Source organism: Xylocopa sonorina, chromosome 15, assembly GCF_050948175.1.
Source record: "Xylocopa sonorina isolate GNS202 chromosome 15, iyXylSono1_principal, whole genome shotgun sequence".
In the NCBI taxonomy this organism is placed as follows: domain Eukaryota; kingdom Metazoa; phylum Arthropoda; class Insecta; order Hymenoptera; family Apidae; genus Xylocopa; species Xylocopa sonorina.
Window position 1 is genome coordinate 1,259,859 of NC_135207.1, and position 22,770 is coordinate 1,282,628.

General features: G+C 37.4%; 2 protein-coding genes across 3 annotated transcripts in view; both read left to right on the forward strand.

Annotated features, from left to right (window-relative positions):
- Hs6st (heparan sulfate 6-O-sulfotransferase) overlaps positions 1–22,770 on the forward strand; it is a 209,845-nt gene that overhangs the window by 120,162 nt on the left and 66,913 nt on the right. The gene's annotated exons all lie outside the window — the stretch shown is intronic.
- The window catches only part of LOC143430635 (uncharacterized), a 61,596-nt gene continuing 46,327 nt past the window's right edge, over positions 7,502–22,770 (forward strand). The window contains exon 1 of the mRNA XM_076907010.1: positions 7,502–7,775. The gene's annotated coding sequence lies outside the window, so the exon portion shown is untranslated. The remainder of the gene's footprint in view (positions 7,776–22,770) is intronic.

Sequence of the window (22,770 nt, forward strand, 5' to 3'; positions counted from 1 at the left end):
CGACGCGTTTTCTACGTTCTGTTTGAAATTCCAAGGCATTCGCGCATACGTGACACACCCACGCACGTGCACGAATTCTTTTGGAACAATCGCCACGTCGGTCCGCCGCTTACGCGACGCTGCATGCACGTGCATGTGCAACGACGCTTTTTCTATGGATGATTCGCTTCGAGCACCTTTTACCGGGGGCTTCGTGCGGAACGACTTCGAGTATTATTGCTTCGAGTTTCGTTTTCCAACAAAAATTCAAATTCTATGACTCATACCGTGAAACATTTCTATACCTTGTGCACCTTATTGTTTCCCAAAAGATGTTTCAATTTATGTATATATTCAGTAAACCGTGTTCTTGATAAACAAGTGAATATATTAAATTTGCCTAATTCCTTAAATATTATATAATATTAAAAAGAAGACAACTCTTATTCTCTGTCTTTGTATAAAATTAAAAGGCGATAAGTAGTATTGTAACTAATACAAAAACAGTGAAATTAAAATGATACGTGCATCTCATTTTGTGTGAAGAAATGCGGTGAAAGTGAATTATAAATTAAAGAAATACATGCTCATTGATTAATGACATTGGTAAGAAAGTATTGATTTATTTTTCAAAAATGTTATTTTCAAATTTTTCTTTCAACTTTTTAAATAAATTTATGATACATTCGTATTCTTAAACACAAAACTATACAAGAATAAATAGGGAAATAAATTAATTAACTATGAAGGCGCAAAATCATTAAAACAAATTTATATATCCAAATTACTTATAATACGATATACCAACATAAAATATGCACGACCAAAGTAACAAATAAAATAACAGAAATCTAATATTACGTGGACAGTTTATTTTTCACGTCACATTTAAAATTCTATTTCTCGTGCTCCCCTCATTAAAATGTCCACAAAATTTCCTCGATCTTTTCATAAAATTCCCTATTAAAGCGAGACGAAAACATCAACACAAATGAAGCGCACTTAAACCAAGAACAGTCCTTTCCTCTGTTCAAGCTCCCCTTTACGAATCCGCCGCGTAGCTGCAACAGCGGCGCCGCGGTACCGGTGGCTCCTGATTTAAGACGCCGGCGAACGCGTCGCGTACCGCTACTTCCGGTTCGACGCCCGATAAGTTGATCGTAAATTTCGCCCGCGAGTCACCCCCGCGCGAGTTCGCAGCTCGTAAAGCAAACACGCGTACAGTACCTACGATCCTGACTGCTATACTTCCGACTGATCCTTCTGTTCGCCGGTGTGCATCGGCCCGTCCGGAAATTACTTTGTTCTCCGCCTGTTGCCAGCATTCTTCCCTCCCTCCCCCAACACGCGCGCGAGTTTATTCCACGGGAATATTCCATACTGTTGGAAAGTTCGCCACGAGACGGAAAGATGAACGCGAAGAAGATAAACGTGGGAAGGGATCATTCGATTTAATACAGTTCGAATTTTGTTTGTCTTTAGGAAAGGGACGAGAGGTTATTGCGATTCTCGAATTGGTATTTATTCGCGTCGGTTGTACTGTTTCTTTTTTTTTTTTTTGGAGGTAAATGTGTAAGTGCAGGTCTCGTTATCGTGGTGTTTAATGCTTTTCGTTCTTTAGTTGAACTCTTGCTTTTTGGAAATTAAGTTTATATTATTTAAAAGAAGATTGAAATAGAGCAGAGAGTTAGTTGGCTCGTATGCATGCTCCTATGCAAAAGTGTAAATTAAGTTTTGCACTCCAAAGTACAATCAACAAAATTCATCTAGATTTGTTAAATAAGGAACTAGCAGTTGAAACTGTATAAATTTGTATAAATATTGATAAAATCCTTTTAAAGTCTTCTTTTTTGACATATGATATCCTATTTTAACGATAAATCTTTTATTAATTTGTTACACAAGCATGAGAGGATAGTAAGTTAAAAATAGATAATATAAGTAGCAAAAAAAAATCCTCTAATGTATTACTCTGCTCTAGATAATATAAGCAGCAAAAAAATCCTCTGATGTATTACTCTGCTCAATGTAGATCATAGATAAAAAGTAACACGAGAGAAAATGGTTTCACTTGCGTGGAATGAAGATTATCTGGACCAAATGAGGGGGGCGAGATACGAATGAAGGCTGTTTGGACAAGAGTGGCAGTTTGTTTGAACGAGAATTCGTGCGAGATAAGACCGGACGTGGAACCCTACACAAATACGAATCGATACGCAGCAAGGTTATGCGAATGCTTGTATGAATCCGCGATGAAGATTGATTCTGTGTGAATGTGGTCAAAAGACAAGAATGCAGTACAAATTGGAACGTCTTTGAAGAAGTAAACCCACTTAAAAATTAAATTCGACTAAATAATAAAATTTATTATATACAAAGCGTCACTCCTGTTCACACTGTCAAGAGAAAGGACGGTGATTCTTCTCGAGAACGTTGAAGTGAAAACATGGAAGTGACCATTTAGAAGCTTTATTCGATAAATTTAATATAAATTATCCCATTTGCTTAGAGAAACATATATTAATAATATCGAAACTCAATAATTGCAGAATAAAAAATCATAATGGAAGGAAAATAAAATAAGGGAAAAGAGAGAAATTAGAAACAAAAGAAAAGGACGAAGTAAAAGGAACGCGCGAGGTGGTTGTAATTGTATTTTCAACAGTTAAACGAGCACGAAAGCGAGCCACAGGGACGAAAGGAAGAGGAGTGAATTATTAGCGGGGGTCAGCGATGTGCATCCAAGTGTCCCGTTGATGCAGCTTAGTTCTTTTTCCTTTCCTCGTACTTCTTACGGACGGACAGATGCGAATTCTCGAAGGCGGTACACGCGTATCATCTCGGATGTGTTTATTACGTCACTGAATGGGCAATCCTACGATAATGTTGTCCAGCAACAAAACTCGATTCTCGACGAAAATAAGCGTTTGGTTACATGGCGATACAATCAACTCTTACTTAATTCTCTTATTTCTTGTACGTTTGTTTAGATTCACATTTTTATACTGTTCTTGTTCATATTTTTAAGTAACTTCTTTTAAACTCATTTTTGATTAATATTTTCGAGTCTTTCGTTTCTTTTTGTGTACCTTTTCTTTTTCTTCTAATTCGTGTTTGTATATGATATTTTTTGCAACGTTTGTTATATATTATATTTTTAGTGTCTTTTCTAAATTACCTTAGTCTTATCACAATTATTATTATTATTATTTATTTCTTATTATATATGAGAACGTTTGATTTTGGAAATAGAAAAATTTCATCAGAGTTACTTAGAGATATTTACTGAAATCTTAGTTCCTTGTCAAGAAATTTTACAAAAGTACAGATAAACTTATACTTCATTGCCAATTTTTATAATAATACCAACATATCTCGAGTTTGTTACAATTAAAAGACTAGACTAAATAAAAAGCTAAAAGAAAAGAAATTAAGTAGAAAAGCAGGACAAACCTCTGCCAAACAATCTATAGGATCGTCCATACGTTTCACCTGCGAGTATAAAGTTTCAAATTGGCCAATTCCAGCTTCTAAATTACCAAATTATCACCGGATGGTCAATGACAAGCGAAGTTTCTCATTGGCAGAATTGCTAATACCTGAAAAGTCACTTTCGTAAACTTTCAACGATTTCCTTTCCATTTCACTCCAATTCCGATCATTCGCCGCGTTAGCATACGGGCTTCGTTAGTCAAGTACGATTAACGTTAACACCGGCGATTTTACGTAATTAAACGCGTTGCATGCCAGCAGACGGTGTGGAATAATTGCATAAGCGACCCGACGAAATATATCGAAAATTTATAACAGCGATCGAGCGTGCACGCGGGGAAAGTTTCCGCAAAAGAAACGCACGGGTTTATTGTTCCACCATGGTGGGCCCGTTCGAGCCAGTTACGTCTAAGAGTGTATCGTTTACTGTAACGCTTAACGCGCATAATTACTGGCAGGACTTAAATGAAACGTAATGAACTATGCGATTAACTTCCGTAACGGTTGATAAAAAGGTTTCCAGAAGAAACGGGAGTTCCTGGAGGACGTGCAACAATTATGGTTTTTTCGATCAACGAACGCTACGCGTTCCCTATATTCTCGTTCGGTGCCTTGTAAATCGTGTTTGCCTTTAGGAGAACGCGGTGTTTGGAAACACGAGAGGCCTGGATGGTGTTCAAAGTCGAGGAGGACGCATGAATGGGTAAGGAATTAGAAGTTGCAAGCAAATTGCTCGAAAGTTTCACGTAACGCAGACGATTTATTGTGATAGAAAGGGTAATTACTATGCACGCTTGCCAGTCTATGAGTGATTGAACGGAATAGTAATGTTTATTGATTTTATTGGGCTGCAAAGTAGAGAGTGATTCAAAGCGCATGGAATAATCGCCGACGTAAATGAAAATTGCGGTGAAACCTGAAGTAACCAGTATTTATAGAACTTGTAATTTGCAAAAGCTGTAAGCAGTAAGTGGAGTTATCATGCTGTCATAATTAGCTCTATCCGTTTTCAGTTAATGAAACACGGAGTACCAAATTGGCTCTTAACTTTTGCAAGCAATCTTTTTATCAATTAACAGGGAGGAAATTATCGTTCAATAAAATTGACCAACTTGATCCAGAAAAGTAGTCTACTTTTATTAATGATAGATAATATAGTCAAGAACAAAAATAAAACAAAATAAGATAAAAATTTTACCAGCTTCGTTACACTTGACTAAATGCAATAGATAAAGAGTTTTACTCTGATCCTATTACAAAAATTATTACTGTAAATAAATGGAATTAGGTGAAGACAAAATTTTGTTGAAAAGATGAGGAACAAAGCAAAGAAAAATTATCCTAATCGTAGGTTAAGTACAAACTAACGGTATACGAAATCTGTGAGGGTCAATGTTGTTCCAAAGATATTGTAATTCTTTTATGACAATGATCCCTCCTAAGTTTACAATTACTGGGATAATTCTCTTTCAATTCTTCTTTTCCATAAACAAGCTTAATTATTTCCACCTCTTTCGCTAATCCTCAATCCACTTTTCCAAACTAACATATTTGAAGAAAGAAAATAAAAGTACAGGTATCCCTCGAATAGCACAGCACGATTAAAGATTGCGACAGCCTTCGAACAACACGAAATTCGAATTACACGAGGTCGCGTAAATCACTGTTAAAAATTAACTTGATCACACATGTAAAAAATTGCGTTCTTATTTTCAATGTTTTCTTAACACTTTGACGTAAATGACGTCTATAGCCGTCAAATCCTTGGCGATATGTAGGCAAATGACGGTTATAGCCGTCGTTCATATTTTAATCAATAAAAAAAGAACAGCGTTAGTACGAAGTGTACTAACACATACACTTGTTAAATTATTCAGTAACAGATCTAGAAAAAAAGTGATAGCATGCCAGACAGCATATTAGTTGTTTTTTTCTTGCTTCGGAACGTTTGAGTACCTTGAGACAAATGACTGCTATAACAGTCGATCAAGCAGTAGTACCAAAAGTTTAGTCCATTTCAGTTCACGCAGTCGAAAGATGATTCTGTGAAGATGAACCATTTATTCTGTATTTTTTCATGAATTAAGTAAATACAATGAATTAATAGAGCAAATGCAGTATAGTCGTCACGACGGTTATAGCCGTTATTTGCTTCGGGAACAGAAAAAATGACATGCTGAGCAAATGACGATTATAGTCGTCGAAAGTTTTTTGGGAAAAACTGTGGCAAAATGTGATAATTTTCACTTCCAAACATACAATTTACACCCGATTTCATCTGGCAGTCATAAACAATCGAAAAAAAAAATGTGTTTCTGAGGGCGATCGTAAAGTCAAAAATGTGCGTCAAAGTGTTAATTAATCTTTGGAACTAAGTGTACAAATTTGTGTGGATCTCGAATTTCAAATTGCACGCTTTATACCTGTACACATCGTCGATAGAATTTCCGTAAAGACATTGATCTAAAATATCTAAAAATTAATCCAAATTGCACACGTTCACAAAACGACATAAATAATTTAAATCGAACAATTTCATTTGAGTTCAATAATAATTTATTTAAAATAAAATAAATGGTCTAGCTCTCGCGAAGGAATGAAATAATGAAATTTCAGGGGTCGGGAATTGTAAGTCGATGGAGGGGTCCAATGTTACGCCACTGCGGCGCCAGGATTAGGCGAATGAGAATATATTCACAGGTGAATAGTGTTCGGAATGAAAAGGAACAGGTTCACGAGGAAAGGGTTGCCAGTAATCCGTCCCGTCCCAATAACCCTAGGTACTCGTGGGATTGCCAAACATCGTGTATTAGTTACAGAAATCATTTCGAAATTATGCGTTTAGATATTCGGTTGTGAAATGGAGAGCTAGGGTCAGAACGAGGAAAGAAGTGGAGGGGATAGCGGAACGGACGCTTTTAAAATATCAACCTTAAAAATTCGGTAAATAATATTCAGACGCCAGAAAAAAGTAATTAGATCCTGCGATCGATAATTGGAAACAAACGTCTAATGTGCTCTGTTTGGTGTTTTTGCACTAAATTGTATTTAACTTTAATATTAGTAAGGTTTGTTTATTCTCAGCTGAAAAGCTTTATCGAATATTTACTTTATTCTTTAACAATACACAATTTCCTTTTTGCCATATTATTTGCAATTTTAATTTATAGCGCTAAATTCTGTTCGATAATTTTTCAAAGTGCTGAACATACTTAGTTATAATCATGTTACATTAGGAACACGTGTAAATAACTATTTTAGCGTTACATGAAATGTAAAAGGGTAATATGCCATAAAGGAAAGAACTGATATGTTAAATTGGTTTAAAATAATAGACAATGAACATGTACACGCAGAAATTACATTATACGAAACCTACCGATCCGATCAAAGAAAAAGCAAGTTATTCTAATCCTCCTTGCATACAGCTTTCAATAATAATTCAATATACACTTTCCAAAATTGTATCGGGGAACAGTCACTAAGTGTTTCACAAACAATTCTGAAAGCAACGTAGAGAACAACGAAATACTGCTTCATTATCAAAAATTGAAAAACGTTCATTTTATAAGTATCACATAAAAATTGAAATAAATTATTTCGTTCATGTAATGTATCTGTCATCATTTATTATAACCAAAAGCCCAAATAAACTCTAGTGTTCCAATAAAATGTTCAAACCCAAAAAGAGCTTCGTAATGAGAAAAGTTTGCGAAACAGTGATTCAATGAATCCAACGTGGAATCCAGCCGTCTGAAAAAAAAAGAAACCCCTCCTTACGCCATTGTAATAAACAACGGGGGAATCGAGTATCAGGTGAGGTGCTGCCACCTGAGCAGGCGAATCCGCAGGTGAACGAATCGAGTGTGCACGAATCGTGAAAACCAACAGGTCCACGTAAGAGGGTTGCCGGTTATTCCCCCCACTTGGGGGCTGCTCGGCCAGTAGTAGGGGACGGCGTGGCGCATGCGCGGCACGGTCTGGGTCCTGTGACCGAGCGCAGCGGCCAGCCAGGGGGCCCAAAGTCTGTTTCCATCGCGAGGGAAGGCCTCGGGTCGCGCTCGTCTCGCAAACGTCCGGTCAGTCCGTGTTTTCCCGCGTTTCTTTCGACTCGTCCGCGACTTTTCGCCCCGAAACCGATCATTCGAACGCGTCTGCGCGAGTGCACACACACACGTGATCCACACGGGATATCCAGAGACTTTGGAGTAGCCTGTTGAACGTCTGTTTTCAAAAGATCCACCAGCGATCGGTGTGTTTACCAGTGAGCTAAGTGTCATGGGGATATAGGAACGCCGGTGAGGGTGAGTTGCAAACGTTTTGTCCAGTGGTTCCACGCGGATTATTTAACTTGGGGACGTTCGATCGGCGATTAAGCTGGGTGATCAGTTTGGATCGAAATAAACCGATGGAGACACGACGATACGGGTATTTGAAAAAAAAAAATTGACTCGTGATGCAAGTTGCGTTCTATGTGGAGGCTAATTATAGCAGGGATCCTCGGAGTAGATACGATGGGAGAAGGTGTTGCCGTTATGCTTGTAACAGGGAGCTCCCTACGGAAATGAGTTAAGGTCTAGGAATTAATTTCATTGAGCTCCCCGGTGCAAATGAGCTACGCTGCAACAAAGGAGGCGGCTGCCAGGAGCAGTGACCGGTGATTCGAATGCGCGATGCGATGATAAAGTCGTGATCTTAGCTTCTAAACGCCCTTTGTTCAGGCCGGCGGTGCATAAAAATGCAAACTCTATTAGATTAGACGTTTCGTAAACAGATTTTTTTCGTTACCGATCTTTTTTAACGGAATAAACAAAGGCGTTTTATAATAGCGAATACATCGCCATTACAAATCTAAATTGCCGTTAAAATATCAGCGTAAGAAATTTATATTGCTCGTTGCATTTTATATAATTGTAATAAAAGGTTCAGCTGATTCTTTAACACCGATTATTTGGATCTGGCATATTAACTTTTTGAATTTCAATTTTAATAAAAATAGAGAGAAAGATTGAGAGAGAGAGAGGGGAGAGAGAGAGAGAGAGAGAGAGAGAGAGAGAGAGAGAGAGAGAGAGAGAGAGAGAAAGAGACAGAGAGAGATCTACACGTCAAACTTTATAGTCGCCTGTTCAGTTCGCGTTATACAATATTCTATTTTATTCTATTATTTCCAGTTTCAATATATAATATATACATAACTATACTTTTCGTTTATTAAAATTAAGAATGCAATATACAAATTACACATTATAACAATATAAAAGTCGCATCATATGTAAGGAATTTTTTAAATATTATTCAATTTGAAGTATTAAGAGATTAATAGATATGACCTAATTAGAATAAAACGTTGAACGCGCGTGAAACCCAAAAATCAGCTTAACCACTCTCTTATCATTTCCATCAAAAGTATTTCAGGATCTTCACGAACGCCCACGTAAACAATTTCAATTTCGTTGTACAAAATTCACTTTCGAGCTCGCAAAGCGTTACCCTCTTTACGCTTTAATTACTCATCACCTGCTCCATTAATTCGAGGGAAATGGACAGGAAATGGGTCGCCCCACAAGCGTCAATGACCAATTAAGGATCACTCGTTCGAACACGTGAATGGGGATTTTCTGGCGTCGTTAAGGAGAAACGATGGAACCGTTGTAGCGCGCGGGTTAGAACCGATCGAAGGATCGGTTAGGGCATTTGAAATTGTGATTCCAGGCGTGTCCAAGAAAAGGGGAGGTTAGGACGAACGGACGGACGTGTTCCTCCTCGCTACGTGCACCTCCGTACAGATTGAATCGCGCTAGGCTAACGCGTCGAGCGAACGGTTCGAGAAATTCGGTGTAACGTAGTTTTTTCTAACAATAATAGCTGCTTGAATCCTCGCTTAACAACATAATAATAATAACCACGGAAAGAAATACTAGCGATAAAATGAAATTTTATCTGCTACACTTCATCTGTTACACGACTGAAACGAACCAATCGTAGCAGTTATGCATAGATAATATACTATAATCTTAAATGTCATCGGACAAAAAAGGGTCAAGAACATCTGGACAGACAAAAAAAGCTCACCCCGCTGTCCGTTACGAAACTGTGCGCGTCTTATCTCAACGCTGGAACACGAGAAAACCGCGACGGTTCGAACGGAGCCGCGCATAAACGAAAATTTCCTGGCCATTCACGCGGGCACGATTATACATCAATCGTCCCTGGCGAAATTTCGCCAGTCCCCGACGTCGAGGCCGGTCTGCCGCTCGCTGAATCGTTTCCATGTGTTTTGCATATGAGATCGAAAGTGCGTGCGTGTTGCACACAGGACGGGAGAGGCGCGCGCGCCTGTGCCAGAACCGTTCTTGGTGTACGTGTAGCCATGAAATGCAGTCGAACCGGCTGTAGAAGACGCGTGCACCCTGGCCAGGCCAGACGGTCAGCTTTGTGGGTCCACGGGATACGGTGCTCGAGGATTTTTTAAACTTCCCCATTGTTGCGAACGGGAAACGTAAATAAAACGTAAATACGACTCTCTCTTTTACGATCAGAGACGATATTGCCTCTTTTAAAAAAGAGATATATTGAAAAATGACGCACTGATTCATCCAAGCTCGTTACACTGCCCCATATAGCTCGAACGTTGTACGTGCTAATTTCTTTGCTGAATTTTTCCGATTTTTTTTTAAACTGTACGTGTTTTCGCTACACTTTTCGGATAAATTCGAGGCACGAAAAATAAGCTAATGCATCGCGGTCTTGGAGACATTTTTGGAGATGTTATTCAGGACAGTTAAGGTTACAAGAAGGAGGACAGTGTAGGTCTGGCGGTGCAGGAATGTGAAGGATTACCTCGATACGAAAATCTTCCAAGGCGCTGGATCGAACGGGCAGGTGTTGGCAATTTGCCACTCATGCGATGGCCACCAAGAAGTCCCAATTTAACGTCCTGCGACTTTCTTATGGCGATACGTCCCTCTTCTTCGTACTGATTCGCTTGTATACTAGAACTATCTACTTTGAGTGTTTGCAAACAGTGTTACACACGAATAACCGTATTGGAAGTGTTTAATATTGTTTTCAATAATTTTGAGAAAAAGGCAGTTTAAATTTTGCACACATTTTTATGGGCTTTATGATTGCATCGTTGAAAGATTTAAATAGATGAATAATATGTGTTTGCTAACTGAAGATAGAGTTTTGTAATTTTTTGTTAAAAAAAATCTGAAAAGTATTCCTTTTGACTCAAAATAAATTTTCGGATCTTTAGCAATTTTTTTTGTTCAACAAACTTTTAAAATAATCCCGCAAATAGTTCAAAGTTACCTTCAGAGTTTAAGTTACATCGGTGTGTACGTCTCGAGAAAAATAGCTTACATCAAATTCGTCAGGAGAAGGAAATACCCCGATGAATCGATAGCTTAGAAAGTTGGAGGAAATGCCCTTACGAAACAACATTTGATTCTTCCTTGTTCGTTGGTGTTTCTAACTTTTCTTCTTCCTCTTCTTAAAGTGAAATTTTATCTCCACCGTAAGTCGCTTAGCTACATACACACACGTATGTTTATACCGTATAAGTATTATTATCATTTTACGTATTTGTCATTATGCAATATTCTAAAAAATTCTCTCTTTCCTTAAAAAAAAAACAAAGAATAATAAACCTGCAATTACACGTAAGAGACTAAGAAGTGAGGACTTTAAATATTAATAAAATCCCAAGACTTGAGAATTGGAAAATAAAGCTAGAATTCATCAGCAACTTTTGTGGAGTGCAAAAGTAATAAGTATATATTCGATGTTAGCTGCTTTCAAACTATTCGACACCCTGATTCGTAAAGAGTGATCTTGATCTTTTTTTTATAGGATCTAGAATATCTCAAACTCCAAGACGCACTTTATATTGTTTATATAAACAATTTGAAATGAGTTTATAAATCCTTAGACCAATTATGTACGTCAAACTACAGTTTAATAATAAATTTTATTTACTTTGATAAACTACAAATTTTCACGTAATACTTGCGCAAATTACTGCAATAATTTGCCTTTGATGTACAAAAAACTCGCCTTAAGGCCAAACCGCACAGTTCCCTTTAGTTGTAAAACGTAATCAATCGACAACTCCAGAAAATTCAAAATGCAAAACGAACCGTAATTTAATTGAACATTTGGATCCAATAATAATCGAAACTATTACATCGGCAACTCCACAAAATTCAAAATGCAAAAAGAACCGCAATTTAATTGAACATTTTGATCCAACAATAATGGAGACTATTAAACGTTGCCTTCGACTCTGTTGACTAAACCGCATCGACCGACCGCATGGGGTGTACTTCCGTCGTTATTCCTGACCCGTATCGTCGCAACGCCGCGAACCAGAGACGCGAGGGGGGCGAAGTAAGAGCGGATCGCGAAGGAAGAGAAGAAAGGCTCGTAAAGGCGGCGCGAAAAGTCGTTGCACCGCAACAACCCGAGATCCATGATGCTGCACCGCGAACAATGATGCCTGACGTCACTGGAAGCACCTGCGACGGCGCACTTGCATGCGCAGCGAGAGGAACCACCCCGCGGAGCGCGATTCAGAGGCCTGCACGATTTCAAAACGGCCACCGGGGCGAAAATAGCCGAACGTGTGTACGTGTGTAGACCTCGACGCGGCCGTACCTCGTTGTTTGTCGAACCACGGGTAACGCGAGATGCGTGTTGCCATGAAAGGAGAAACGAGGCTTCGCCTTACGATTTCCAAAGCATTCTAGCAGACTCGCGAGACGCTGGGGATGGAGATTTCTACGTGGTTTCATCGATGACCATGCTGGGCCCCTTTGGTACCATTTTTATGGAAGTAGGACGACAATTACGAGGAAACTGAGAATCGTTTACTTCGAGCGGGGAGTCCGGGACGTATTGCAATAAATGAAAGTCAGTTTCGAATTGTATAGAGGGAGCTTGGTATTCGTTGATCTGACGATTATAAGGCTTTCATGCGAGTCCCAGAGTTTGATATAATTGACTGATTGAAAGATGCGACGGTGAAAAAATTATTGTCGCGATTGTGAGAAATTTGAAATTGATCACTTTTCAATATTCCTTTATTTCGAATAAATTGAAAATATTAAACCCCACCCCCCTTGAATTTGAATCTTACCAAGACTTTCGTCGTTGGAAAACTACTCGCAGATTGAAAAGACCCATCTTATCGTTATCACCTACGAAAAAGACTGAAAAGATTGATGATAATTGGACAAAAAATGCATTGAATAAAGTTACAATCTTTGGTGAACATCTATATTAGATCTTTACTAATTAATGAAGTTCATAGGTTTCTATAACTTTGACCTTTCTCACTAAAAGAAGAATACAGAAAAACCACAAAATATAAAACATACCACAGATTTTATTTCTTAAAACAAAAAAAGAATAAAATCACCGCAAATATTATAATTAGAAAGACTTCTACTTTCAATTTAATTAACGATAGGATTGTAGAGCAACTTTCTGCGAAAGTTACTAGGATAATAATTATTATATTAAACACTATACTCAGAATCAAATACTTCCGTACTATCTAGAAACTAACCGAAGTAGCTTATACAACATACATGCTTAACAAGGACGTTCACTTGGCTATATCGTATGAAAAATATTGGAGGCAATAATATTATATTAGATAGGATGCGAGATATCATCACGCAAGAAAGTCTCGTGTCGTCGTATCAAAACAAGTACATCGACTTCCAAACAAGGCCACTGATAATAAACATTATTAAGGTAGAGAAGTGTTTGATAAAGTCTGATGCGAAGGTTCGTTACCCTTTCCCCCTTTGATCGTCAGGAAGCGGATTTAAAAATCCCAGATTATAGTTAGAATTACAATATTGAAAATGCATAATATTTTCTACATGTTACATTATTTCTCACAAGTGCTCTTAATAAACAGGAAACGAACATTTTAAAAGGGGATTACAGTCGTAAAATTGATAAAAATGTGCTCCACGATTATCATCCTTGCTATATGCTATATGTATGGTATCACCCAACGTGGATCACACCCCATAGTTGTAATTCACGATAGTATCTCTAAAATCTACGAAATCAATGCATCAATGCAAAAGCAATTCATTAAATCAATTTATTGTCGTATTGTTATATAATATATATTTTAATATCTTATGGTCCTCGCGATTTCATACTTTTTATACAGCCGATATCCTCCTTAGATCAAGCACCATGTTATTCATATTTGTTGATGGTACAGCTATATTAACTACTCGCGATGACTTTACGACAGCTTCTCAATTATACAAACACTCGAACCGTGATTAAATTTTTGAAAAATAACTATAAATACAGGTAAATGCAATTATATCACTTTTAGTTCAAGAAAATGATTCTACACCCCTTAAAATAATACATCACACCGCACATCAAAGTGTTTTTAAAGTTATATATTTAGGACTACATCTAAACACCAAATTTACTTAGAAACAACGCACATACATAAAAAATTGGAAACATTTTCGCTCGAAAAATATATCGAATCTCTTTTTGTAAATAATTACTATTGTTATGAGCATATGTATGTAGAAGCGTGTCCAACTAGTATTGGTCAAGAAATAGTTATCTATATATTAAACTTTTAGATCGTAGTGAGAATTGTCTATTGCTACAATAGTTATGTATTATTAATCGATTTAAGTATTATAAACAGTTATTAATAATTTATTTTAAACGACCAAGGAACGTCTGATTCGCAACAGTATTAAGAAAATATTCTGCGGTACCCATTAGATCAAAAACAATTAACTAGTCACTTTCTTCTATTATCCAGTACACTTTCAGACGAAAGCGTGCTAAGTGGTCAACTATTCCTGTGAGAATAATTTTAAAAGGCAATCGTAAAATTGAGTTCAAGGTTTCGGAACCACACGAGATTTTATTACGCGTCGTAGAAGCCTTATGAGTTTTATCATCAATAACAAACGATGTATTTCCAAAGTTCAACTTCTCAATAATGATGTCTCAGATGCAATTCTAAACTTTTACGACGTCTTAAACAAAATTTCCTAAATTTCGTCTGACTTTGGCCTCAAAAATTACACTGAAATTTCTCCGAGGAAACAACCTTGCACGTCTAATCTCGCAAGTTTATCTTGCATAATAGATTCCTCAAACATAACCTGCGCGAAGAACCATATGTAAGCAAAACGAAACCAATAAGCATTTAATCACTGGCGAAGCAATTTGTTTCGTAATTACGTGAGATAATTGTTAAAATTGTACGTGGAACGATTACGATTCCCGATCGGGAGGCTGGAACTGAAGCCGTCGTGGAAATATCGACGAATCTCCCACGGAAATGAGAGCCCGTATGGTGGTAAACGAACGCGACAACGTTTTTCAGCCACGCCACGGGCGGACAGCACGGGAGACTTTCACCGTTTAAAATTCGTCTGGTTCGCAGAGGCGAGTCATCGTTCAGCCAGTTCCACGGACCGGATCGAGAAGGAGGCCTCGCTAAATACCTTATTACTTTTGAATTAACATATCGGTACCAAGGTAACAGGACTTCGTTGAAAGCTCGAGCGTGGATTCCTCGGCGATCGACGAACAGCCAGCGGCCGCCATTTTTGGGTCACCAGTGGAACACCAGTCGTTTACGTCCTCTCGTTCGATGGGACAGTTTCAAATTGAAACCAGTTGCACCTGATCGAAGGTAGAGTCTCGAGATGAGAATTTAGAACTACCAACCTTGAGTTTTGGTGTGACTATTGAACGATGGTGTCAGGGTAATGACAAAGAACGAAATGAAACTTTTACTTTAAAACATATTCAAAAGAACATTTCTATGCGAAGGACCCCTTGGTGTCATATTTTCTTTAAAAAGGGCGACGAGACGAAGATGGAACGTACAAGTGTTATCAAGTAGTAAAGAAATGTCAAAACATTGAAACGTTTCTAGTTGAAATTGTTGGTAGTGATTAAACAAAATCACGAAAGACACTGATTTTATTTCTGACGAAGGATTTTCAAACAGGGCAGGTACGAGGCAGGCACGGACGAGGGATTCATCGCACGATACGCGACGAAACTACAATTGCTATAGTTGAACTGGTGGAGGTATTCGCTGAAAAGCAGCAGGTTGCACTCGAAAGTCACATCGCGCGTTGATAGAAACTCAAATGAAAGCTGTTAAGTGAGTAATCAAGCAAGAGGAGGATTTCTTCTGGGCATCCGTGGGGCGCAACAGGTTTTTCTCGTGCGTAGAAATTCTCCGGTCACGAGGACTGACCGTGATCGATCCTCCTTCTAAGCAATGTGTATTCAAAATGACCAGGAAAACGTTCGTTTAATTGCATCCACCACTATGCATTTTTACGCGGACATTCTTTGTGTCTAATTTATAGCACACGTTCAGGTTTCACTTTGAAGACATTCGTGTATATACGACGTACAGTTTTGCAGGCAAAATTTTCAAATTTCTTAGACGCTAATATTCGTTCAATTTGATGAACACTAATGACTAGATATTCTTACGCGATAAGTAGTTAATTACTAGAGATCGTGTTAGATTCGACAAATTTTATTCGATGCATTTCTTATCAATATATTTTGAAAATAAATGAACTTGATTCCAAGAACTTTATAAATGTTCAATTGATCAATTTAAAACGCTCAACAATTAAATTGGAAAAAGGAATTTTATTCGAAGAATATTTAGAAGAGGATGTTAGATATTAATTAGGTGAGTTTAGACACGAATAGTAAATATTCCATCCAAAATACAATTAGGTGAACACGGAACTTGACCTCTCTTTTCTCATCAATTAATTTCGACCTCGAAGTTAAAAAAAAGGCAACATAGTTACTGAAACTTTCTAAACCTCGTCTCTGTATCTCTCTAAAACGTTTCCAAAATAGTTGAAGGATTGTTCTCGGTTGCAAGCAGCTGAACCGTACCAAACCACAAAGAACAGGTTCTGAAGGCCTCAAGGATCTCATTCCGCAACCGCGACCTCCGATAACTATACAGCAACAGGCATAGACCAGCGGACAATCGGTGTCCTCAAACAGTTCCATTAGAGAGAGATAGCTAGATCGGTTGCGTTGTCGGTTGATTACGGTTCCATCGACTTCTTCCTGCCTTCGTATCGCCTGGTTCCCATTTCCACCTCGCCCAGTAACGTTCCAGTTCCCGTGGAAACGGTACTCGCCGTTTGACAGGAAGAAGACCAACAGGAAGAAGCGGAACAGAGGGAAACGTCCTTGGCGTTACCGTTACCACAGAGAGAAAAGGTTGATTAAGTAAGAAGTGCGAGCGTTAATGGCGGACGGACAAGCTTCCGCGTGAGCTGTGGCGGTTTCTTTCAACTTCGTTCTTCGGCTCGTCCAAGCGATAGAACTAGGTTTTTTTTAAGAAGTGCCAATATGAAACCTGAAACTTTCGTTTGGAGTTTTTAGGCTCTTCAAGAGAGAAATATTTAAATGGAGTTGAAGGTGAAATTAAATGGCGATGGAATTAGAAAGATTTATTTGTTCTCGAACTTAATGGTGATTGGTGAGTGTTTGGCGTTTTATTTGGTAGGTATTTAGGTTGAGGCGAGATTACACGGTCAATTTTGCTTGTCTAATACGATTAATTCGATGAAATTGTGTAAGTACAGTCTACGACGTTAATTACTATTTAATTAAGGCGTTCGACTCATTTTTCGGTCTCGTTCAATCGTAGCCATTCTAACACGCTAGCAATAATTCATTCACATTGTATATAAGATGATAAAAAAGAGGAAATTATTACAGTTTTTTTTACATGTGGACGAAAATAATAAATATTTAAAATAACATTAATACTCGTCTTACATAATTTAATCTTTTGAGAGATTTTGGAACATATAAACAGATACGAGAAAGAAATTTTGAAAGTCCATCGTTCAACATGAAAATTAACGAAGCACAATCGTAGTTTCAAATGCGATTCTCGAAATTCGAACGACAGTTATAACACAATTGCCACAGGGCAAAAAATTCCTAGGGCAACATTCAAAACGGTTACCTATAATGCTTACAGCTTAAGTATGCGGTGACCAAATTATCTTCAAAGATAACCGAACAATGAAAATTACTTAGCGAGTAATAAACTCGGATCATTAAGGACACGTAACAACCGAGCTCCCGTGTAAATGACTTCAGATTAATTGAGATCTGATAACCGCGCCAGCGGCCACTACGCTCAGACCAATTATGGCTAATTATTGAATGACTTAAATGTTCTTCCTATTCCGCTATCGTTAACACGATTACACGAATCGTTTCATCTCAATAGCAGATAGAGAAGAAAATGACCCGAATGATGTCATGAGAACGGCCTCGGAGAGATGCCCAACTTTCTTCGCGATGATATTCAGGTGTTGCCGATTAATCCACGATTTCTTGCTCGCAGCCTTGTTCTGACATCGATTCCGCTATGGTGCTTGTCGAAAGTTTCTAATAAGAACAAGATAAAGTCCGTGTGTATAAGAATATTTTCATCGAACGTTATTAGTATGGTAATTTAAACAAATTGTTGAAAATTTATTCACGCTATTTTTTGTCAAACGTTTTAGTAAACTGATTGGTATCGAAACAGAAATAACATATACTTTAGTCAGAGTGTATAAAACAATTATACTTGTGGTTTCATTATCAAAGAACGTCAGTTAATGCAAATTAAACAAGATTCAAGGAGCTTACTGGAAATCATTTTTCTTTTCATTTACAATTTTTTACAATTTATCCAGTTATGATAATTTGGTAGATTGATTCAACGATATGATAGTAGCATGTGGATATTTATCATGTTGTGGAAACGTTATTGATATTTGCAGAAGTTGTGAACAGAAATTTAGGTGTAATAAATGTAGATAACAATTTGGAATTTGAAAAGAATGTAAGAATAGAAAGAAAAGAATTATTTAAACTACGGAATTTTTATTCAGAAATTTCTTAAGTAGGAATAGCGTTCTTATTTTTGGAATCTATACAACTAATTGCATGCAAAAACATGCAAAAATATCCAAAACACACGTTGGAATGTCTAGAATATAAAAGCCATCTCTCTGTTGAGATTTTACTTCTTCAATTCTATAATACTTAAAAGATATTAATTTTCATAATCTGTGTCTAGTGATATCTGGTTTCAGATTATTCAATATAGACCAAGTAATTCTAACATTCTAACTCTAATATTACAATTATTTTATTTATGCCATTTCTAAATGAAACGTTCTAATTTTTAACAAAGGATTCAATTTCCTTATGACTTACCATAATCAGTAGATACATTGTTAACACTTTCGCGAAATTTTTCTGTTTGTAATGTTGTAATCTGAATACAATAATTACTATAGTTTGAGAAGCAAAGCCATAAGAAATGTTTTTAAAATTATTTATAAAATAAGATTATATCTTAGTACAGCGCTCAAAGTCATAAGAAGTTTAAAAAAACGAAACTATTACAAATGTGCGTAAAAGGAATTTTTTTAATTAAATGATTCCATTGCCCGTAACATGTGAAAAATTATGAAACGACATAGAGCCACGTTCCTCGTCACGAAATTGTTAAAATTGCATAAGTTTTAATTGAAGATACGAACTAGAGTATGCGATACAACATTGAAAGCAAAATATAAAATTGACAAGCTATATTCTTAATAAATAGAAAACGATCATTTTAAAAAAGGTTCACAATCGTAAAATTGACAGAACGTAAATTTTTGCTAACTAAACAGTAAAAGAAAATTCTAAATTAAGATCGCGATAAAAATGCAATGTTTGCAGCCTATTCGAGCGGCAATCGAGCAGATCGAAATCGATTTAATGAAATTAACCTTTCCGCGATGGAACTGTCGCGGTTACATGGACGAAGCCGTCCTTGACGAAGCGGCTGGGATTCCTTTAAAGGTTGAGTCGAGCTTTCTCTGCGGCATAAGTCATTTCGAATTCCTGGCAATCGCGAACGAGCACGACAGCCACGGCGACTCGAAAGTGCATTCGGATCTCTGCTTTTCCTCTTGCGCGCGATAATTGCCGAGAATGTCCCTCTTACCACATTAAATGCCTGCTTTTTTATTTGTCGAGGAAAGTTTCATTTTTTTTTTACACAATACGAAGCAATTAAAATATGCTAAGAGAGTTCCTGAAGTTGATACCATTTCCTTGTTCTATCTGGTATTCACAGGAAAATTTCCATAGATATTTTCATGATTTACAAAATATTTTGGCAATAACAGTTACTGTAAAATTTAGTAATGAAATATCTTTTAGTTGTCTTGTCGATCTCTTAATTTTACGAGCAAATTTACCTCTGCCAGATTATCGTCACGTTTAATGAGATATACCGTTCATTGTCGTTGAAACAAGTTTATTAAGCTATTTAACGTCGATTTTATGAAGCGTCAAGCAAGAAGCAGTTGCAACGCCGTAAATCTACTTTTTTATTTCTATCTAACTCGTGGTGTTATATAACTTTCTGTTCACCACTAAGGCTATATATGAAATAACTCTAATTTTATCCAGTCTAGTTAAATAAATATTCCATTGAGAACATTCGTTTTCCGTTGATATAAAAGAATTTCATTTTGTCATTTTACGATTTTAATTTTATGGAATGTGTTATTACCTTCTTATCTTTTTTTCAACGTTTGATGCGTTTTTTTTTATGGTTTCTGGGGCAGGGGTAGTCGATCACCGTCGTCCTTCCTCCTTTCGAAACAGCTTTTTATCCGCGTAACTGTAATTGCCCGTATGTTCTTATTTCGCGAATAGGTCAACCGTCGATGACGGAAGTTCAACAAACGTGCGCGACGCACCTAGTTATTTCGATTGTATAACCCACTCTCGTATCTCGCGTAGCACCTTGCATGCGGGAATTCGGAATGTTCCGCATACTCTGAAACTGGATCGTCCAAAACAAACGTTAAACAGCGCCCTCGATGTTTGCTGTTGAGTATCTTCTACGTCTGAACTGTAGATGCAATGGTATAGAATAGTAATGGATTCGAACTAGAATTGAAAATAATTATTGTATTATTGGTAATAAAATTAGAATTCCCGAAAGAAATGTATAAAAATTAGGAAAATATGAAAATTTCTTTTAGAAACAGAGAGTTACGACATTAAATGAAACTTTAAGAGGTTATGTGCAGAAATAATGTCGATTAGCAATTGTTTAAAAGTTATAATCTAAACAATATGAATTGTTTCACGGAAAGAAATAAAAGCTCTCTGCGTTAGAACAGATTATCCCCTGGAACAAAGAGCTCCCACATACCAAAATCTCGTAGGCTACACTCTTAATGGAACCACAGATCACTAATCCCCTTCTTTACCGATAAAACCAACATTCTCCCTGTTATGCGTCTGTCCAGACACGTAATGTGTTTCAAAGAAACCATCGCCCACGGTGGTCCTGCGTCGTTCGATGCATTTTCTCCTTCGATCTTAACGCTACTATTCTGTTGGCATCAGGTGCACTTTGATGTACATGCTAGAAGTTTCGTTTATACGAAGTGAACGGTCTCCATTCGAGGTCTACTCCAATATTCTAAACAAAAAGCTACAAACGGAAGTAGTTGCAACATTCTTCAAGAGTTTGTGTCATTTAACATTTCCACGTAATCATGAAATCTTGATAAAAGGAATCGTTCCTCGAATTAAAATTTACTTTTAATTAAAATTCGGTTGCGCAATTCTACTTCAATCTCCAAAGTTGTTTTCTAAAGTCGACCAATCGAATCACAGCTGCTCTATATTTTTTACAAGCTCAACTTGCAAGCTGCAAAATCTCGATTCCATAAAGACACCGTTCTTTAAATTGCTGAACCTCGTATTGCACGACAAAGATTGTAAACGATCATTAAATGAAACTCAGATGCCAATTTCCAATCACAATATTAACAATAATTATAATTGCTTAAATATAATGATGTATAATACAAGTTCATAAGAATTAGCCAAAGCAAAAAAGAAAATTAGAATTCTCTTGCTTTAAAGCCTTTTGCGGACCAAAATTGCGCGAATCTCTGAAACGCCACGGATACAGTTTCGAAGATTGGTACAGGCATAAGATTCTGGGCGGAACCAGCGAGATGTTTCGCCTAGACAAGGAGCCCATTGTACGATAATAACCGGAGATATCGGGTTGTCAGTCGCGGAGACTGGATTCCCTGGCCATTGGAACGAAACTGTAACGCCAGCTCGGTTGTTGGACCGCATGCCAGCGGCAGATCGGACATTGGCAGCGGGCAAGTGAAAGTGTCGCCTGGTCCCAGGGCTTAGCTTACGTGTGCACGCGCGCCAGCTCGCTTAGAAATCCACCGCGGCGATCTGACCATACTGGGGTAGTCGAGCACTATGATACCGCCGTATTCCTGTTCCTGTTCTCGCGTTCCGCCTCGTATCGCGTGTCCATACGCACTCGCCGCTGAGAAAAGCGGATCCTGGCTTGCGAAAAGGTGCGCTGGCCCCTGCTAGCCTCTTCTCTCCCGTAAAACCAGCCGATGCACGATCTCCCACCGTGGCTCGTTCGACTGCTCTCGAATTTAATAAGCGAGGGAAAAGCTTGCATTGCACTTTCGAAATTAACTACCTCTTGCTAATCGAGCATTTTCAATACGGTGTACGTATATAGCTGTACGCATGCGTTTGTTAAGTTTCAGTTCATTACTTTGACACTGTACTATCGTTCGTTCTTAGTTTTTGGGGTAAGAAAGTAATGGTGCGAAGAAATTTAATTACATTTTTTAGTAGTTCGAAAAGTAGTGATCAATTGTCGGCTTTTCTTTGTAAGGAAACTAAGTTAGGAGAGTAGGAGGTTAAGTAACATTGAATTACACAATCTCCTCTTCAAGTTTTCTTGAAACTTTTTACACTTGTCTGGATATAAAAAGTATTTTTTAACTATTTCTTAGTATATTAGATGTATTAAGTGTGTCTTATGATCACTGAAGGAGATTAGTTAGGACTAGTTATGTGTAATTTGTATGAGCCTAGAAATGAAGAGTAACTAGAAGGTAAAATATTTACTTATCTCTACTAGGCTGTAGCATAACTATACTTTGTGTCTAACTATAGTAGACTACAGTTATACCATAACTTAGTAGAATTTAATATATATTTCATCCTACTAGCAAAAAAGTTTGATTAAAGTATTGTATTTCAATCGAATGTACTATCTAATCCATTTAAATGAATTCCATTTAACCAATTATCCTTAAAAAGCACCACTCTACTTAACTACAAATTCATATAACCAAAAACGCGAACACTTTA